The sequence below is a fragment of the Lagopus muta genome, chromosome 1 (assembly GCF_023343835.1).
Source record: "Lagopus muta isolate bLagMut1 chromosome 1, bLagMut1 primary, whole genome shotgun sequence".
Taxonomy (NCBI): Eukaryota; Metazoa; Chordata; class Aves; order Galliformes; family Phasianidae; genus Lagopus; species Lagopus muta.
This window is the reverse complement of record NC_064433.1, coordinates 106,545,822-106,568,206: the sequence shown is the minus strand read 5'-3', so window position 1 is coordinate 106,568,206 and position 22,385 is coordinate 106,545,822. Positions and strand designations below refer to the sequence as shown.

General features: G+C 39.0%; 1 protein-coding gene across 4 annotated transcripts in view; it reads left to right on the top strand.

Annotated features, from left to right (window-relative positions):
* Positions 1-405: 405 nt before the first annotated feature.
* KCNJ6 (potassium inwardly rectifying channel subfamily J member 6) overlaps positions 406-22,385 on the top strand; it is a 156,912-nt gene continuing 134,932 nt past the window's right edge. For 2 of the 4 annotated variants that reach the window (XM_048934033.1, XM_048934031.1), the window contains exons 1-2: positions 406-713; positions 9,372-9,463. The gene's annotated coding sequence lies outside the window, so the exon portion shown is untranslated. The remainder of the gene's footprint in view (positions 714-9,371; positions 9,464-22,385) is intronic. The other 2 variants (XM_048934032.1, XM_048934029.1) reach the window with 1 other exon arrangement.

Here is a 22,385-nt window from a genome sequence, read left to right as displayed (position 1 = left end):
AAGGGAAGGGAAGGGAAGGGAAGGGAAGGGAGGGGAAGATCACCTCCACTCCCACCCTCATCTTTTCACTCAGCTTTCCGGGGAGTGAATCACTTCTCCTCCGACACTCGCCCGCTACGAGCCTTATCCTCCCCAGAGCCACCCCTCCGGGCCCGCTGTGGCAGGGGGGCGGGCAGGCTGCGGACCGGGCCGTCCACGCGGAAGAAGCGCACCGCCCTCTCCGCCCTGCGCCGCCCGTAGGTGGCGCTGCTGCCATCCGCGCTCGGCCCCACCGAGCCGGCGCCGCCGCCGCGCGGGCCGGGCTAGCGCAGCCCCCCGGCGCCGGCCGCAGCCCCTGGGCCCGCCCGCGGCTGCCTCCGCCGGGCCGCGCCTCCCCCGCCCTCCCTCCCTCACCGCACCGCGCCGCCTCCCTCGTTGCCACGCGCAAGCAGACACGCGCGGCGCCGCCGCGACCGTCCGGTCGCCCCTCGCTCCCTCTGCGAAGCTACCCCGAGCGGATCCCCTGGCCGGCGGGTGCCCCTGCGCTGCTCGAGAGGTGGGCGAACGGCACGGGGAATGGAGGCGCCCGACGGCAGCCTGGGGGCCGTGTGATAGCCCGCCGCGATAGCACACGCATACGGCAGGGAGCCGGAGCAGGAGCAGAGCCGGGCAGCAGAGCCTTGCCCCGTCCCGCAGGGCGCCGGCATGGAGTGAGAGCAGCCTGCCGCCGCCAGGTAAGGTGGAGAGGGATGCGCGAAGGTGCGGGGTAGAGGTTTGCGCTTCTGTGCTTTTACCCCACGACTCTCTGCCGACGCCTTCCTCCCCCCCAAAAAACGCCCTTCTTCAAGCCCCCCGGCAGCCACCGCGACGGTGCGGGGGGATGCGGGGTGTGTTACTTATGTAACCGGGAGGTGAGCCGTGTTAGGCTCTCTCCGCCGGGCAGGGAGCCGAGGGGGGACTCTGCAGGGGGCGGGCCGGCGCCGGGAGCCCCATTTCCAGCTGCCGTCGCGGAAGCCTTCTGTGCAGGAGCCCCGCGCTCCCAGGCTGAGTACTGCCGCCGCGGGCTTGGCCGAGGCTGCGCCAGGGTCCTCGCGGTCCTCGCTCAGGCGGTACCCACGGGAATGGACGAAAGGGGAGTCCGGAGACGTCCCGTCCGGCGCAACCCCTCCATCCCCAGCGGCAGTGTCAAAGCCGGGGGTGACTTCAATGAGGCGGGCAGAGGGTCTGTTTTGGCTGCTCCCCTCTCACTCCTCCTCTGGAGGGACAGCTGGGGATGGATGCGCTGGGGGGAGCTGGAGTAGCACTGGGTTCTCGCTGGCAGCGTTGGGGGCAGTCGGGGCCAGGCCGAGGGAGGCGGGGGGCGCGGGGACCAGCTTAAACGCTGAGGGGGTGTTGTGTCCCCGGTATATTCAGCCTCTGATGTGGAAAAGCAGCAGCCGGAGCAGTGGGGACAGAGGGTTGCTCACGAAGGGGGTACCCGTCTCCTCTTGATGGGAGGGAGAGCGAGCTCGGTATCACCATGGCGACCTGAGGGAGGAAAGAGCTAAATAAATAAATAAGTAGGAAATAACTCCCCCCTTTCCCTTCCCCCGTCTCTCTCCACCGCATCCCCTGCCCTGCCAGGTCCCATCTCAAGGGGGGGAGGGTGGGGAGGGGGGGTACGGGCACAGATATCACAGACAAAACTTTCCTCTTCCTCTGAGATAAAAAGGATCGAGGAAATGGCCAGTGAACCATGGTGGGGAAGGGGTCTCCCAACAAGGCTCAGTTCGGCTGTGGATAGCCCCGAGCCGCCATGCCCGAAGTCTTTTCTCATGAAACATAGGAAGGCATATTTCGCGGGAGGAGAAAGCTACTTCGGGACGGGCTCCCAATGGCAGACATGCCTTTTCACTTCGTCCTCTTCCTCTCTGTGCACCGCCAGCCCCAGGGGAGCTCGCGGCGGCGGGGGAGCCGTGCTAGATGTTGCGAGCCCGTCCCGACGCGGCTTCAGAGGCACGATCAGCAGACGCTGTTTCAGCACCATGGACAGCGACAGCGGTCGCTCCGTGGTCTATGGAGGTGGCAGTTTCAGGACCAAGGACAGCGCCAGCGCGGCTGGAGCGTGATTCCCAGCTGGGCGCTTAGGGTCGCGGGTGGGAACGTCGCGTACCTGGCCTGGGTAGCACCAGGTTTCCCCGAGCCACAGACAGCTGTTTCTGCCAGACGAAGCCACCCCGAACACAGCGTCGCTCCCGACGGGGTGTCGGCAGCCATAGCAAGTCTCATTTATGGCTGAACTTTCCTGAGCCAAACACACGTAGGAGCTGAAAGTCTTAACAAGTGGCGTGCTTGAAACGAACTTGATCGAGATTGCTTCTTATGAGTAGTGGTTCTCTATAACTTGATATGGCTAACTCGTTCCCCAGCAGGACTGTTCACGTACACATATCTATAAAATGAGCCCTGCAGAAATAGTGAAATGTGCTCTCAACTTGTTTTCCTTACGGAAACCTGTTGAGAAATGGCACTTAAAGAAACTGAACTCTTAACTTAGCAGGATATTCCAGGATATTCCACTGCTGAGACACACAAATTCAAAGGTGGATTCTGTGCTGGCCAGACAGACGTGATCAACGAAGTAGAAAATCACTTACTGATCAAGAACTGTTCTCATACACTTGGTAGGCAGTTTAAAAAAATACACCAAGTGGAGAAAAAATGATTTGGGTTTGTAATAATTCACAAAGAAACAAGATATATTTATTACACTGATAAGTTGTAAATTGCTGTTTTCATTTTGCTATACATGTCTGGTACTAGTAGTTGCATATGCAATTATTGCTTCAGACTAGGAAAAATATTCTAGAAAAGTAAACAGCATAATGAATAATATTTACCGGGGAAGACGGAGATGGATTAGTCACTTCTGTGCTGCTCACAGTGTCAGGATGTTCTTTTTTTTCATTAAACAAATAAGATTTATTAAATCCTGCCTTGGTCCTGATGGGCAGTAAACTATAGATACATGAAGAATTATTGAGTCTGAAACTAAATCCCCAGACCGCTGAGGTTATGCTTTAAATATAATCAGGTTTTCAATTCATGTCAGCTGCTGGATTCCTTCATTGCTATAAATTTCCCATTACAAATAAATACTGAAACAGTCACATGGGTGAATCCTACCATCAACAGGAGTTATTTGGACTCCGTACTCGTGTAAATTTATATCTAAGAATCATGAGTTGAGCTAAAATCTTTTTAATGGTAGATCCACATTTCATCCAAACTACACTGTGGGACAAGTTAGGTGAAGTAATGAGTTAAACCTTTATGAAATCAGAGATCTGAATTTCTTAAAAACAGGCCTAACATTTTCAGACCAGTCTCACAGGGAATATGAAAATAAGGACTGAATTGTTAGTATGGACTTGGGAACTCATTTCTTTGCTGTGAGAAAATAGAAACAAGTAATAGATTACAACTCTCCAGAGCATTTACTACATCATTTATTATACTTGAAGCTATTGATTTTGTTATGTAAGGCAATACTCCTGCAGTGTCAGAATAGTTTTAACAGATAATTACAAAATGATTTTACCTTGTAAGCAACAGAAGAAAAAAAATATATTGGAAAATCATCAGAAAATACCAGAAACACAACCTCAATCAGTTCAGTAAATGACAGAATTCTTTGTAGAATTTTTGCCAGTGCTTTTACACTGAATTCAATATAAGATTTTCTGCAGGTACTGTTTCTTTCCATACATTTTTACATTCATTTTATTGAAACATGGCATTTTGAAAAAAAAAGCAAATTATGTCAAGCTATGCAAGAGAAATAGAATTTCATTTATATTTTCATAAAATATCCATCACAATCTATTTATTCAAATATTTTATAGGTGTGAATTCTATGTTGTGCTTCCTTTCACCTTTAGAATACCAAGAACTCTGGGCAATATTAATGTAAATTTACTGGGTTTGTCATTATATCCTTATGTTGTTTGCACATACACAAATAGAATTTTATTCAGGAATGTATTTATGTGTGTCTATAAAGTTAAGAAGTAAAAGATTCATATAACTCAAACAAATTAAACTATTCCTTGCATAATAGTGGTTTAGACTTTGTAGAGCACCCATATCGCAGTCATATATATATATTATTTACTTTCACTGTTAATAAAAGCATGACAACTCTTTTTAATATTTTCATCATCTGCTTACTACAGAATGTTGCTTTTTAGTTGGTAAATTGAGAGATGGCTTCAGATGATGTGCTTGTTACATTTATGTGAATGCAATGTTTTTAGTGGTGGAAGGTTTTGATGCTAAAAACAATATTTTTAGTATGTTATGCATCAGTATTTAAATATGGATTATGTAGAGACTGGCCCGTCTAATACATTGAAAACTAAATTTGCTGGCCCATACATTCAATGAAAGTGTTCTAATCTCATTCCTTCTTCACAGAGATCTCCTGGGAGAGGCTTGGGCTTTTTTAAACTGTGCATCAGATACATCACTAGAATTATTTTAATACTTGAAATACACGTACATTACACGTGTTACAAACAGCTGAAATAGGAGATTACTAATTCCACTTTTTCAAATACTGATGCAATCTTTAATCATGTGCAAGGATGCTGACTGTCATAGAAGCTGGAAGTCTTCTGATGGAGCCTTATGGCAGCATTGTGGAGTGTGTGTCAAAAGGATATTCTGATCTAGTTCGGTGTACAGCAGGAGGTAGATGGGAGCAGTTCTGTCCATATGAGGAGCTGGAGGAAGAAAAAACACAGAGACTGGAAATTTTTAGTAATTACTCACAATATTACGGCAACTGCAAAGGTTCTGTACTGCAGATATAAATCATATTCATAACAAGGCTCAAAGTGCCATCCTCATTTTAGTCATCACTGTTTAGTAGGATATCATGCAGCACCAAGAGGATTTCACGACTAAGTAAATGTAAGTTGTTTACATTTTAAAGGCATATTGAAATGGATTTTAGCTAGATAGTGACATGCACAAGCTATCTATCCACAAGCTTACACATACAGCTAGCAGAACATCCTGCTTTCAGATACAGGACCAAAAAAAAGTAAATTTTAAAGCTACTAAATACTGTGCAATTTCTACCAGCAATTTGTGTGAATGGGCTTTCAGGGTCACACAATAATCAGTAAAACCGGTGTAGATCTGCATGAAAACAATAAGTGTAAGCAGTTTTTACTGCAGAAACCCCAGACAATGACAGAGGTTGCAGAAGAGTCTCTAAAATAAACACATTGTACCTTTTCTCTGAGTACAAGTCAATAGAGTCATAAATAAAAATAAAAATAAAAATAATAATGCTTTTTTAAAAAAGAACTAAAAGGTGAAAAAACATAAAAGCATTGATTCCCTGCTTCTATTTGTCAATTATAGCTTCAGGTCAGTCATTAATGATACCTGGGTATGCGGTGTAGCATTATATTCCCAGTAGAGGAATCATACTGTTGATATAGCTCGGATTAGAAATTCTCTCAGAAAAGACTTTATTTTTCTTTATTACAACAGTATGTATCAACTTAATATTAGAAAATAAAGGGCTCTTTCTATCAGTCATGAGCATACCTCAAAGTGAGTGCAAGTATTCAGCTGTAAGTGTATATTTTTGATACAGAAGATTCTTCAGTTTGAATGCTATTTACTTCTAAGAAACACTTACTTTCATGTCTCATTTGGTGGGAAAATAATATACTATATCCAAGAATAGAACAAGCCCCCTGCAGTCAGAGATCTTGAACACTTTCACGTGTAGCTTGCAATCCACAGATATAAATTGCAATTCCACAGAGATAAAAAAAAATATATAAAGCATTTGTGTTAATAGCACTTAATAGGTTTGTGCAAATGAAGAAGGCTCATTCACACATGTAAGCCAGGGACCCTGCTCTTAAACCTTACTGCCAGTGACCTACCCTTTCATGTACATTATTTATGGTTCATATGGTGGGACCTGAGATTCAGACTTCAAAATATATGTGGATATCTGAGTCTTCAGAAATGCCTTCCAACCAGAGGAAGTATCTGATTCTTCCTAACACAGAGACTTCAGGCAGCTGCTGCAAATGTAGAAGTGATCTTTGCCATTTGGCTGCAAGATACTGTCCTTGTGTGCCCCATGGCTAAAGGCAGTGGCTGGGGGCAGTATTGTTGGGGAAAGGAATTTTAGCACAAGCTTGCTTCTAGGTCTTACAATAGACACAGCCTTAATCTTGAATTTAATTTCCCTTCATATCCTCTGACCTAACTGTGTTGAATCCTGAAATTCAAATGCGCCTTTTGAAGGAGAAGTCTTAGGTCTGATTGCTGCTGTCGCAGCAGTCACAGCGTAGTCAGATAAACAGTAAAGATCTTAGGCTTATACAGCTATGCTGTATTATTCTCTATCCACTTAATCTACATAGGCTGTTGAAGCCTGACCTAAGGAAGCCACTAGTCACAGAAGACATTGAGACTCAATGGAGCAGAATGTTGGGTCTTGTTTTCTGAAGAAAGTAGAATTCTGGCATTTGTGCTGAACTCTCAGGAAAGAAAAAATCAGGGCACGAAAACAATAGTGACGATTGAAAGGGTGAAGAGAAGGCTGAAAGAAAGAACAAGATGATGAGAGAGAATGCACACAAGAACGTAGTTAATTCAATGCTCGAATCAACTGTGTTCTGTCTGCAATGTTTTATCATAAGCATCCCTGCTTTAGGCTCACTAGCTCAGAACTCTTTGCAGCATTGCAGGAAATCCTCTGCTTTCCATTTAAAAAAAAATCTTACTGTAACTCATCAGTACAGACAACTTTGTCAATTTAAGCAAAGGAGAAAAGATCATATATTATTTATCATAATCAAGAGCAGGGATTCATTAGAACAATGAGCAATTGTCGTATCATTCCTCAAAGTATTAATTTGAAGGATGAGAAAATAATATTTCCTACCTTACCAGTTTTTCTCCTCCTCTTCTCCTGTTGACACAGTCTTCAGTATCTGTCAGCTTGTCAGATCAATTTCTCATTCTTGAAAAGTAGCATTTTTGCTAAGTGATTGTAATAAAGAATCTTCTTTTTCCAACTCAGTAACTATCTGGACTTGAAGATATAATTCCCCATTGATTTCCATGGGGCTAGACTTTCACAGAAAAAGCTTCAACAAGCAATGTCTACTTTGGAAGTACAGCTTTCCTGGGTTCCCTACAGCCAGTGAAAAATCTGGGCAACTCTAAAAAGAAACTTCAATCTGGCAAAGATCTCTAAACATCTCTAGAGAGGTTACATTTTGTTACCTCAAATTTTGTGGGCTGCATCTCAAATTACTAAATCAATGTGGCAATCTCTTTTTGCGGAAAGTGTGGAAGATGAAACCCTGTCTTCAGTGCTTCCAGACAGAACTGTGCTCACTAAACTTAATTTCATCCTACAACACTTTTATTTCCTGGCTGACTTATAAAATTCTTAAGATTACATAGAAGTCATGCTTGATGTTGGTGCTTTTGGTTATTTTTTTGTTTTTGTTTTTCCCATTGTTTCTGACACTCTCCAGCTGCAGCATTAAGCAGCTCAGCAATTTCTGATCTCAGAACTGGCCTTAGATAATCAACAGCAGCAGCAGAGAAAACACAGTTATGCAAGAGTGGAAGGAAACCTTTTTTGGTAATTCAAACCATTGGCTGCTTACAAACATCAAAACATCAGTTGCAGTGGGCTTTGTATCGTGGCCTCTCCATCAATATGGAAATGAAAGGTTGAGCTGTTGGGAAGTAAAGGAAACTGTGCCAGCTTTGGTGGAAGCAAAACAGATGTAGTGGTGTATTTTACTTAGCATGCTGCTTGCTTTCTCTGGTGCAAATGGAAGAAAGCATATTGGTTTGTACTTCATCCCTTTTAGATGGGAGATAAATAAAATGCCTCATTAAATTCTTTACTGAATGGGATCTAAGATTTACCAGATCTCCATCATTTTTATAGGGGAAAAAATGAAAGGAGACTATTTTGTTGCAGCCCATTAGCACTACCAGTATGGTGTGCATGTCAAACCAGGGTTGTCTCATAAAATGCAACATCTCTCCAGTAATCTTGCAATACTTGGCTGTCAAGTATTGCTGTATAAGAGTTTTAATACTTCAGGTAGTTAATCATGTCAAATAAACTAGATACACGTTTATCTCTGCAAAATATCCAGCAGGGATATGAACAATCTTCACAAAGCTGCTGTATTCCATCTATTAAGCATAATTACATTAAAGCGCATAGTATATTAGAAGTCTTTCAGGATTAAAAATAAAGTAATGCTAATCTACTTTCCAGAAATATACTGAAAAGTTACTATTAAAATCTGAAATAGAAAGATGCATGTAGAAGATTCTTTTGTTAAAAAAAAAAAAATCAGTGACATTCTAGTGACAGTGACCACAATTGTCACAATATATGTAGTATATGCACAGTATGGTTTCATGGTAGTTGTTGATAATTTTGACTTCAGCACTTGTGAGAGTTAGTAGGTGTGAGAAATCAGATCTCTTGTAACTGGTGTCTGGATGCTTATTCATTACTATTACTCTTTTCTCATCAACTAGATTTGCATTTTTAAGAGGTGACCACAAATTTCTACAGCATTCCAGCACCAATCTGACTGAGCTCTGCATCTCTAGTCAGAGTTTGCAAAGTTACATGCAAATTTAAGGTGGCCAAAATTTGGAAGAAGTGGGACAGACAAAATATTAAGAAACAAGGAATAAAGATATTTTAAAAGTGAAAGCAAAACAGAAACAATTAAACTGGATGATAAGCCCTCCCATATTCAGAAAATTCATTACCCAGTGAAATTGTAGAGCTATTTACAACATTTGGATGCTAATAATTGCTATTTCCTATCTCTGTATCACTTGCAAATAGCAAATTTATGGTTTTCATCCAAACCCCTCTCTTACCTCATCACAGAATTCAGAAATACGTTTCACAAACTACAAACACATTTAATACACTACAAACTACAACATAGTTAATACACTAACTTAACACTACCGATGTCTTTGCCCTGTGTACATTTAGAAAATAATTAGAGATATATTCTAAACTTCTTCTATATAGTGCCCACTACGTATAAGCTAAAAGCATCTATTATTGTCTATTATTGTCACTTGGCATTCCTGCAGTATGTGCTGCGTGAAATAGTTTTGTTCTCATCGTGAAATAAGAGGTAACAATAGCAGATATGAAAGAAATGTGTCTCCAAGCAGAATTTAAATAAAAACTTTGTGGAAAGTGAAAGATTTAAAAAATAAAGAAGACTGAAATAGGAAGAAGTTCTGGCTTGGACTATTTGCAAAGAAGAGAACTCATGATTTATTTGTTGTTTTGTTTTTAATTACAGTTGCATTCAGAAGCCAGACTGATGGGTTTGGGGAGTCACACACAACTCACATCTTAGAAGAGAATTAAGCTGCTGTCTGATAGGAAGATCAGGTAGGCCCCTAGAGATGTTGAAGTGAGAAGATGTATGATATGTTCATGAGAGGAAATAGTAATAACAAAAGAGATCGGAGGAAGCCTTGATGAAAATGTATAGAAATAGTAAATCCTGTCAAGCTGTTACAGAAATAGAATCATAGGAAATATGTGATCTTGTACATGCGTTTGAGTCAAAGAGTATTAAAATCTTTCCATTAATTTCAATGCATTTCGTATCAGACTTTAAATGTAAATTTATTTTAAATAGGTTAGCACATGGGAGAGGCTGACATACAGTTTTCTCAGTGAGGCTCAAGATGACTTCATTACTTGCAATTGTCAGCAGAAATCTTTGTATAATCCAGCCCAAACTTTTTTCTTATTTGTGTTACTGAATTCTAAGTGTACCGCCACCAGATAGAAAGTGATGAACTTACATATTTTTTACTACAAATATTCAGATTACCCAAACTATTACCAGAAGTTAGAGCCTGGGTATTTTTAATAGAATCTTAGAATCATAGAACTAGCAAGGATGGAAAAGACCTCCAAGATCATCTAGTTCAACGATCCACCTGTCACCAATATTTCTTCACTAGACCATGACCCTTAGTACAACATCTATTAAATGTTTCTTGAACACTTCCAGGGACAGTGACTACCACCTCCCTGGGCAGCCTGTTCCAATGCATCACCACTCTTTTGGAGAAGAAATTTTTCCTAATATCCAACCTGAACCTCTCCTGGTACAACTTGAGGCCATTCCCTCTAGTCTAGTTAAGTGAGAGAAGAGGTCAACCTCCACCTCGTCTCAATAAAGATCATTGTTTATGTCTAAAGCATGGACTTGGAGTAAATATGAAAATATATTTCAAATGAGATTATTTTAAAGTAGTCGGCCATTGCTAATTATGAGAAATGTCAGTCAACGGTGCTATATGGGTTCAGTTATTTCAATAGAGATTCTGACTATTAGAAATAGAGTTCAGACTGTTTCAATAGTCCAATCAGAGGTATAAAACGAGATCTGTTATACTTCCTCAGACCAACAAATTGAAATATCACAATTCTTTTTAACAATTCAAAATAAAGTCAGATTTTTGCTATTGCTACTTGCCCTTAATTAAACTTTTCCATAAAGAAATAGTGAAGAATCAGATCCATATCAATTTATGGCAGTAAACTTAAACACTCCATCAATTTAAGAGAAAAATAAAAACGATTTAGACCATCTGTTTAGATAAACCACTCTGATGGAGGAGAAACTGTATTCTTCCTGGAAGAGGTAGTATGGTTCATAATCATGACAGTCTAGCTTACATGTAAAGAGGAATCTTGTGTTAGAAAACACTTATGAAAAATTATTTTCTCGAAAAGTTGGCTGATTAAAATCCCAAGTCAAGTTGTAGCTATCAAGTATGTCAGCAGGATTTAACTTTTTACATTAATCAGACTTCTGAATTCAAGCTAGCCTCTCGTTTCATTGAAATCTAAAGCTGAGTGAGGGGGAAACCAGAGCATATATTTCACAGCTCAGCATATTCACAGTCTAAGAGCTGGATTTTGTTGATTGCCCTCATATCCACTTGAATTTCATTGGTGAGGATGTGCTATCAGGAAAAAAAAAAGAAACTCATCTCCAAACCTTGCTCACTAGTTTTAACTGTAATCATCAAAGCCATACTCAATAACCTAGAATTAGCACTTCTACTTAATCCTACACATCAACGTGGGAGGCAAAGAGGGGAAGAGTTTAGTTCTGATGCAGCTAGATAAACATGTATTAAGGTTTAGTACAGAGGTCAAAATTAGAACTATTTGAACTAAAACTTAAAAGAAGTTTTTAAAAACCTTTACCTCAAATAATGATGCTTATATAAGTAAGTGAAAAATAAAATGCTTTGCCTTTGCATTGCCTGTGTGTATTTCCTCTGTGCCAATAATCAAGAGCCTAGTCTTGTGTGTTCTACAAACTTTCAAGAATTTGGTCTACATTAATAGGCTCTCATAGAGCTTATGTATAGTTATTACTCTAATTTAACCCTTATTATGGACCTTTAATACATTCAGAATAAAACCTAACTAACATTACTGCATATAAGAATTATGAAATAATTTCACAGAATTATAGAAAAATTAGGTTAGAAGGGGCCTCTGTTGGTCTCTAATCAAACCTCACCAGTGATAATCAGTGTGTAATAATTACTTCCTTCATCTTTCTTGCAATTTTATTACTAATGCATCTCAGTATATATTCATTGTTCACTGATGTAGCAATACACAGCTGACATATGTGCACTTGCTGTCTGTAGTATGGAGGAATCCTATCCTGCAGAGCTGCTACCTAATGAGCAGGGGCTCAGCCCCAGGTGCAGAACATTGCATTTGTCCTTCTAGAATCTCATGGCACTCCTGATAGCCAGTCTCCTTGTATAGAGCTCCTTTTGGTGACATCCAGAAACTGGCTAAGTTACCCTTAGTCCTGTTATCCAGGTCCTTGGTGAATATACTAGACATCAATGACTCTAGAAGGCATCAACCCCTGGCACTACTAAGTGTTAAACCTGAAACTGTAAACACTGCAAACTTTAAGGTCCAGCCAGTTCTCCACCTCTTCTTACAGTCCACCCATCCAGTCCACTTGTCCTCTGTTTGGCCAGCGCAGGAAACCACAGACCTCAGTGACTAACTCAGTCATATCATTTTATATAGATGCCAGATTGGTCAAGCATGATTTTACAAGGATTAAGTCCAAACACTGATTTTTACAAGACATGGTCTTGTCCTTTGAGTGTCCAGAAAGTTATTTTCTTGATAATTTCATCTAGTCTTCCCAAGTATTAAAAAACAACATCAGTTTTTGGCTCCCTAAATCCATCTTCATGTTTATTTTAAAAGAAAGGCCTATCATTTGCCTGTTTATACTTACTGGGCATCTCCTACCTATTTTGTTTTTAATATTCTCATGTTTATTATTCTCATTTTTTAATTTCAAAATTCCTTTCACTTCAAGTATGCTTATTTTTTGACTGTTAATTTGACTGTTTCTCAGTGTATAACTTGATTTTCTGTGTGAATAGTCCATCACTGGATGATTACTTGGCAATCTTCTCCAAATTTGTGTCACTTTTTCTAGGAGGCTTATATTTCATTTGCAAAGCTTTATCCAACAGAAAGTAAGTGTATAATGTCCCAGTACAAAAGTGGTTTGGTAATTTTTCCTTAAAAATATTACCTTCCTACCCTCATCAAATACTTTATATTCTTTCTGCCTGTATGTGTAGCAGAATAGGAAACCACTACCTTTGGAAATACTTGGAATGTATTTTCAGCAAAGCAGAGAGAAATATGTACAATTTTTAATGATTTGCTTGGCAAATTTTTGTTGCGTTGAGTTGTTCAGCAGGAGGGAAGTCTGTAGGGCTGTCTGAGCACATTTATAGATACAGAGCCTCAGTCTGGGTTGCTTCTGAGCTGTCTTCTGATATTTTCAATTGAGTGCTCTCGATAGTCATACATACAAGGTACCTGCTGCTTTTGAAGTGAATAGGAGTTTTACTGCTCATTTCAGAGGGGAGTAAATTCAGACCTTTAATGAAATTTTGTCAGTTACATCGCATCAGTCTTCATGGAAGAACCTTAGTATAGTGATATTTTCCTCATGAATATGTCCTTGTGGGACAGTAATTGAAAAAGCGAATTAACTGCATTACCTATCACATAATCAGATGGTTTTTAGTAAGACGGATTTCTGATTGTCTTCCATCGCAACAGTAGTGACTCAAATGAAACTATTACCATTTCTCTCTGCTAATAAGAGCACAGCAAGAAAATTACAAGTAATTGTGAAATAAATATACCCCTACCCTTCTTTGTTTTTGATCAAACTGTTTTCTCCACTTCTTTCTTAGCTCTATTAATACATGTGTCTCTAGACACCCTAAGCCATCAGAGCTATTTTAGGTACTGAAATAAACTAAATACTCATAATTTACTCCCCCTCAAGTTGCTGATCTATTGCTTGCCTTCTTTTTCTCTTACTCCTTCTGCTCCTTATATCTGTGGGAAAAATAAGTTTTTCTTCATTCTATTTGCCAAAGCTGCTGAACAAAGCCTTTTATCCCCACTGTTCTGAAAACATGCCATAGTTTCCTTCCACCCAAGGGAAGAGTTTTCCCCTATCCCTCCCAAAGACATTTATCTCTTTTTTCTAGTGTATGTTAATGAGAAATTTCAGAAGTATGAAGGTATATTAAAGATTGTAACAATTCCTCACTTACAAAAAACAGGCAAATTCTAATTTTTGCAGACTGTAAGGAAATAAACTTCATTTTAGAAAACGAAACTAGAGTACACGCCTTTACCTACACTGCAGTGGTTTTCATTTTGCCACATAAATTCTTTTTCCTACAGGAACGACATACTTCGTTCCCAAGAGCATGCAGGGGTGAAGTGCTAAAAAGCACTTCAGAGCACTAACCAAGAGCAGATAAACTACTCTGTTTTCTAAACAAAAAGCAATTATAGCCCTTATTAACCTGTACACCTTCTACAAGCAGCGGAACAGGATCAAAGCACACAGTCCTTAAAAACAATAAATAAATAAATAAATACCTTTTTTAAAAAAAGCCACAAAGCAGACTTGCAGCTTAGGAAACAAAGCAGTAGCATGTGGACAGTGACTGAAAATGCAGTGTTGCAGAGCTCTGTTTTTTCTCTCTCATACACACTGAGGACTCTGAGATGACTCATGTTCAGTTTAAAGTCAAATAGTACAATAATAGTTTCTTTTAATTACTAGTACCTTGAACTTTTAAGTAGGATCTCAACTGAGGCTCTCATGTCTCTAGCAATTCCCAAGGAAAGAAGAACATTTCAAGCCTAGTAAAGCACTCTCATAGATGCAGCAAAGCAGTTTACATCTCCCCAGAAATGGCAGTGCAGTAAAAGCAAAATATTATGAAAATAGATACAGGCCAGATTAACTCCTGATTTGCATGCCCTGATATTTTACTAGTTCTATATAGAATGAATCATATACTGAAGGACAGAAACACAGAATTTTGCTGAATGCAGCGATTTCATACCACATAGAAATTATATCCCTACAGAGCTAGTTTCTCCGCAATGGTGAGCAAAAGTATGGTAAGCTGATCAAAGGATGAAATAGTGTTTTGCCTGTCTCTGTCTGTTGACATATAAGATTTATCTGCTCTGTATGGTGCTGGCTGGCTCTTAGCACCTTCAGTCTAGTGCCTTGTGTTCAGTCTGGAACATCAGATTACAAAATCTTCAAGTGTGATCTCCATATGCTGATCATACATTTATGCCCACTTGTGGATTACTAAATACCATTGCCAGTGGATGCAAAAATAGTCAACTATTCATGTCAAAATAGGGCCACAAGAATCTAGTATTAAATACACAATTATATGTGTTTTTTATTAGGGCACTGAATTAATCCAGTGGGCTCCAGTAGTTTATTATACACACAGAGATATGGATATTTTGTCCAGTAAAATTGTCCCTGAATCCAAATATTTCCTGTTAAAAACTTCATAACTTATTAAGAAAATTCAGTGTTTCATTCCACTGCCACTTTCCTCATCAAGTAATTTGTGTTTTTCCTTTCTGCTGCAGTATTATATAACCAGCCATGTGCAAAAGCTGGATGCAAACTCAGTTTAAGAGCCAAGCTCAGCATAACACAGTAACATTCAGATAGCTGTTCAGAGAAAGGTACATATTCTCAATTGACCAGTTCTCTTTAAGAAGTTACAGTATCCAAGTGCCATAAGCATGATTTTTCCCTACCTTAAATTCTGGAGAATCACACAGATACCTGTGAAAATCAGGATGGGAATATCTGATACCTACTTCATAAGATTGTGAATAGCATCTGGAAGCACTAACTCAAGTTTCTAAAGCACCATATTGTCATTAACATCAAGTAAAGTAAATCCTCCTTCTCATTAGGACTAATTCCCTTAGGTGCAACACTTGATGCTGTGGAGAATTGGTGACAGATGAGGTCAGTGTCTCATCCTAGGTCTTCTACAGGATTTCCATGGGCTGTATATCCCTTTCAGTAAAGGTTGAGAGGGGAAAGAAGTTCAGCACTGGACATGTCACTTCGTGGAATTTCTTAAGACTCATGCAAAAATTGGCCATCAAAAATCAATGAATTAATGATCTTAAAAATTTCAACACAGCAAACCTCTACAAATACAGTAGACACTTGTACAGCTCTTACAACAGTACCAACAGAATAGGAGGAGAGATAAAGTTGGCTACATCCTTCTTTGGAGACATTTCCCAGTTCCTGAGCAACCATCTACTGAGATCAGGAACAGATATATTGTCCTGGAGAGCAGAATAATATGTATTCCAAGACTAATATCAAAGTACTTCCAAAAATCCAGAGGATGTATTGCCACCAAGCTGGTATCTGAATGAAGTAAAAGAGTCACTCAGACTTATCTGTACACATTTCTCATTCCAGACTCTGATAGTACCTTGAATGAGCAGATTAAAATTAACCAAGAATCTCAGACAGCTGGAGCAAAGAACTCGGGGAAATGTGAGGAAAATAAACATCAGGAAAACGATCTTGGCCAGTTCTTTAAGTGAGGAGCCAAGCTCATGAAGGGATAAAATTAGCCCAGCTTCTCAGATGGTATAAAATGGGATGGACTTTGGTGTATTGAATGATGTTCCATGAGCAAGAAGTAAGAGGAGGTCCATCTCCTGAAGAAAAAGGAAAAGAGCACTGTTACTTATAAACATACTTCTTGAGGAGAATTTTAACTGCTTTGAAAAGAAAGATGACAGAACTTTTAGTTATGTGTAAATTCCAGTGACTTTGACAAGAACTTGAAATAAAAGTCATGCGTAGAGCCAGTTCATGTAAAGATCATAAAAGGGATGAGGTGAATGAGTAAGTCAACCCACTTAACAGGCTAGGTTACTTTATTTTAATTTCCTGTCTTTTTTTGTCTTTTTTTTTTTTTTTTTTCTTTATTATAGGCATCTTGCTAGATGATCAAGATAGCATGTTAACTTGCATGAGAGGCTTGAAGATGTTGCTGACATAGTAGATTTTTTGAGTGCCTATGCAGCCATGTTATATTATATGCAGGGAGAGTTTTGATACAAGTGTCCATAGAAGGGTGGAGGAGAAAGAAACAAGGTGCTAACACAGTCGGGATTTAAAGGAGGTCGTTGAATTAGAAGGATCTAATTTATAGTAATTAGAAGAATCACTTGGTTTGCAGGAACCGTTGGTCATAAGACTTTAGAGATTTTTGTAGAAATCTACAACAGTTAAGGAAAGCTGTCCTTCAGAGAAAGCAGACGTGCACACACATACAGAAGTCCAGATGAAATTTAAACTGTCTCATAAAGCTGTCTTTACAGGAAGAAAGCATAGGCAAAATACAAATCAAAGCACTGACGATAATTGGTGAATGAAATAGAGGCTAACTCTGGAAGCCAAGAAACAAAGTTATGCAACTAGTGTGAAATAGCAGTGATAATAAGAAGTTAATCTGTAAGTAAATTAGTAATAAGAGGAAGAACTCGGAGAATCTTGGCCTGCTTCTCGACAGGGAGGAAATATGCCAATATATGATAGGTCATGCATTCTGACTTTATTAAGACATTATATTGTCTGCCACAGTGGAAGCAGTGAAATCTGATGTAGAATAAATTATCTACCTATGGTTACAAAATTATTTATAAAGTATGTCAGAGAATTATCAGTGGTTCACTGCCAGTATAGAAGGATTTTTCAAGGTAGAACACATACGGTTGGTATAGTTCTGTCTTCTGACATACTTATGTCCCGAGTTATAGAATAAACTGGACCTACCAAGTATGCTAGTATGACAGAGGATAAGATTAGCATTCAAAATGGTCTTGAAAAAGTGAATGAATGGACTGAAAGACTAGATTCCAATTCAAAGCAACAAACACAGAAGAGTTGGTTAAAAAAAAAAAAAAAACAAACCCAAAGGCCTGGAAACAACCAGAGATCATACCTTTCCCAAACAAGTTAGATTTTCCAAATTCCATCCTGAACTACATAATTCTCTTGTGCTACAGGAAGCTGGGCACAAGGTAATCCCAGTCCTTAGAGCAAGCACCTACAAGCTAGGTTTGATCATGCCTAGGGACTTGTAACATTCTTTTTTATGGCTTGTTATCACAGTCATTGCTTGAAAGCACTTCGGAGTTGTTTTACATTACTTTTAACCAAATGGCTCTTCAAGTACTTCAGAAATGCTGTTTCATCAAGTTGCTTGTAAATTACAACACATTGGTTATGCGTGCCAGAAGCATCCTGCCCTGTGAACGGATGCTGAGAAAGGATGAAGCATGCTTGGCTGTCTCACTGAGACATCTGGAGGAGGAGGAAGTGAGAGGAGGCCTTTAACAAGAAAGGCTCCAGAACACTGGCTGAGTCACCCTGGACTTGAGACCCCAGAAGTAGCTATGACAGGGAGAAGCCCTGATAGCAGTCCTGAAATGTCGCTGTCTTGAAGTCCATACAACATGTGAGCTGCATAAAACAGACTGGGAAAAGCATCAGCTCACAAAAGCATGTTCTTAAAAAGGGGATGATAAATATCATGTTGTTTTCTATCATGTATTGAAGAAATTGATTGTTTCTTTCTCATTTTTGGGTGGCAATCACAAAAAACAGATGTTACACTTTGGTAATTTTTGTCACTGGCATGTAGCCCCTGGCAAGTTTCAAGCAACTCTTTTGGCATCTTTGTAACAGTTGGGAAGCAGAGCTGCTTCTTTTGTTTATGCAATACCATTCTGGATAATCTTTGAACCTAAGATTTTCTTGCTTTGTCATCTATTTTGGCAGTCTTCTATTCCACTCCCCCCATTCAGTTGTGGCATTCCCCAGTTCTTGTAGAATCTAGCATGTTTATCTATCACACAGTAAGCTTCAAAGATAAATAGATGTAAAATTCATGACATTTACAACACCCATTTAACTTCCACCTCAAAAGAAAGGACATCTTCAGGGTGATTGTTGCAATTCATTTTCTTATTGTCTTTTTGAATTCAACCTCCATCAGTAAAGCAGGACAAATATACATCAGCATTTTTTCATACCGGTATAGCTAACCTGGATAGCTAACATAAATGTATAATTTTATATGAAACATTGGCTGCTTCTGACGTTAGATGCAATTTAGAAGTAAAAATATCAGTCACTGACAAAAAAATATATATATACCTTTTGAAGAATGAGAATTATTAATTCCAGCATTGAAACTTGTAATAAGAAAGATTGTTTCTTATAAATCACAGCTCTTTTGCTAGGAGTTACAAGTGATGACTTTGGGGAGAAAGAAAAAAAAACTGTACAAAAGTTATCTACATATTGATCTGATGTTAAACATCAGGAATGTGTCATTGACACAACATAAGGAAGCAGAGATGCTGTATGCTTGGTTAGAAATCAGTTATAATTTATAATTCCATTTTAAGTAATTGTCATTAGAAAAGAAAAATGAGAAGTCCAAAAGTAAATAATGAGCATCTCACCACTTCTGCAGTCTATAACTAGAAGTTATAAGATCACACAAGAAAATACTGGACTCTGCTATATAATGTAAATCCTGTAGGTAGGTGTTCCAGCAATAAAATGGTAGATACGCTTACTAATAAAATAAGAGAATCATGATTCAAGGGCAGAGTGAAAAGAGAAAATGGAAGAATGTTCTGACACTCTTTGAGTGATTCTAATGTTTCTTACCATAGTGTTTGTAGAAAAAAAGACTATGATTGTTCAAATCTTACCACTTACAAGTGTTTTCCTGAAGTTTAAGAATAAATTGATAGCCTTCAACTAAATAGTGCTGGCTACACGAGGGGCCAGCACTGTAAACAAGCTATTTTTTCCCATCAAATATAAAGTTGAGTGAAATGAAAAGTAAAAAAGACAGTGAAATAAATTCAATTTCAAATTACATAGATATAATGATGCCAAATTCCCAGAACTAGTACGATACTTGTAGCATGCTGAAAGCAGTTTTACATGGATGTGGAATATAAACATCTGAACATAAATGTATGAACATATAAAGATCTCCCCATCATCCTAATGCTTATAGGATATATAAAATTGCTTTGGCAGGGACCAACAGAAACTTCTTTCTATTGCTAAAAATCTCATTAAGAAAACACAGCTAAGTATGGCACTGTCATTTCACACTAAGCATGCCTGGGACTGTCCCCTGACACTGAGTTACTATCACAAACCCTCCTGGTCTCCAAAAGTTATACTTATGTCCAAACTGCTTGTCAGTACTGGACTCTGACCCATGCCATTTCCCAGAAAATACTTGCAAGTGGGAAGCCAGTAGTAGGTCCGGGCCAAAATTATGCTCATGGGAATTTTAACAATTCAGAATTACAGATTACAGTTCTAGAGGACATAAACATGTACGGTTTTTACTTACTCATTTAGATGGAACTTAGGACCTAATACACCTAAGAAGCATATTGTTTTGTATTATGCCAACTATTGCTCTTCGACTCTGAAAAAAAGAACGTAAGAGCTCTGTGTTACTATTTGATCAAGAATGCATAATACAATGGCCAATAATTGTCATCATCTAAGTATATCTTAATAATTTAATTAATGTCTTAATAACAGCCAACCATTTTAGAAACACTGGTTGACTGAAAACTAGTTGCTTAGAGTAAGCTAGGCTTCTCTCTCTGCAATCAGGGAAGAGGAAATAAACATCTTCTCTCTCAAATCCTGATTCCAGTGGGATAAAATGATCTTTGGAAGTGCCTACTTGCTTCTGCTTTCATTGAGTGCGGACAGAGGTGCAGTGGCATCATCATTCAGAAAAGAAAAATCAGGTGAAATGAATTCCACAATTGCCACCTAAGATTTGTTTAACTTCTGCAAGCTTGGTTAATATATTATCTGTGGTAAATATGGTTGCATGAAAAATTCTACTGAAAGTTTTATTTGGGATGTTCTGCTTAAGAGAAACAGATCCGACAAAGTGACATTAAAGTGACATAGCAACTTGATGTTAGAATTCAAGAATTCCAGACTTCTAGCTTTTGTTCAGTATTCTGTACCTTGCCAGCAGAGAATCTTCTATGTTTGGGAGGAATTGATACGGAAAGTTTGGAGAAATACACTCATTGTATCTTCATAAATAATTTGTGAGATATCTGCCTATACTAGTACTAAGGTTTTCAGGCAGCACTCTGCTTTCTGGACAGAGCTTGAATGAATATGGTCCTTATCTGAGGATGTGATGTAACTAACTCTTTTTCAGATTTCACCGGACGTATTATAGAATCATAGAATGGGGTGCATTGGAAGAGACCTTAAATATCATCTAGTTTCATCCCCTGCAATGGGCAGGGTTACTAAATTTGCAGTAATTTTCTGGGAGATGGCATGTGTCACGGCCAATTTCTGACAACCAATTTGGACGTAAATATATGTAGGATGGATAATAACTGCCAAACACGTATACTAAAACTGAATGTTCTCTTCATAAATCTAGAAAAAAATACACTATGCTTATATATATCAGTACGTGCACTTTATGTCTCTTTGAGAATTACAGATAAAACTCTGCAGGATATATTTTTATATTACTGTGTGATTTCACGTGACTTGGATCTAAATTTAATCCAAAATTAAAATGAATAACTGCATTATTTCAAACTCCAAGAAGATGAGACCATTCCAATAAGTAATTCAATATCAAACTGAAGATCTTGACATTCAAGAGGTTGAAGTGTAAAAAAATATCTCAACTTAATGCAAAATGTGATTATTTAGTTGGAAAGACAGAATGTGCCACACAGGGACGCAGAAGGGACTGCTATTTAGTGAAGAAAGAACTAGCATTGACTTAAATGCTCCTACAGTTGTACATTTTATAACTTTCTCACCAAAATTGAGTGATTTGAACACAAGTTAGGAATTTCATTTAGATTCCCTCTCCCCTCTGGTTTGGATGTGGATGTAGAGAAAGATGCTTAACTGTTGGCAAAAAAAGACTGAAGTCCCAGTGATGTTTGGTGACACAAGCCCTTTTTTTCCCATGAATCTGCAGTCAAACCACAAGCACTAATAGCAGCCAGTACTTCATTCCCAGGTTGATTAAAAAGTTAGGTAAAATTCAAAGTTTTGGGGGCAGGGGCAGTAAACTAAGGGGAATATGTGACTCATGGGTGCATTTTTCTATTATTTTCAAGAGTAGCAGTCACCATTTGTTTTTTTGATCTTACTTCTGTAAAAACCAGGCCATGCCACTTAATCCCAGCCTAGTAGTTTGTCTTTGCCAAAAGCATATTTTTACAGGCTTTTTCCAGGTCTCATCATAGGAACTTAAGAAGTGGGAAATCTACAGCATTTGGCAGCCATGCCCACAGGTTATTGTAGAAACATTACTAAATATTTATGTTTCTGTTTTTGTTTCTATTTCTCTGCCTTAAATTTCTCTCCATTGTTTTTCATTGTACACACCTTCTTCCACTGCTTTGGAGATACCTCCTGTGCTAACTGAGATTATCGAACTGAGATTAATTACAGACATAAAATTAAATAGTCAAATAATTCTATATTGATTACATATGGCGGAGACCTTCAGGGCCCACTGGCTTAAGACAGATATAAACCACAGCATTAAAATAAAAGTGTATTAGCACTCCTTCCAAACCACATAACCCATGAGTTCATATGCAGATACAAGCCTTTTTTAACAATTACCCCTCCTCTATAGTGTATCATATCTAACTGTATTCACCTTCAAGTAACCTTCACATGCTGCACTGAAGCTTTTTTTAAGCCACAATACATTCAGTTATTAGTAAGTGCCGAGAAATGCCAGCTCATAACAAACCAAGATGAAATATTTAAATATCCACTATT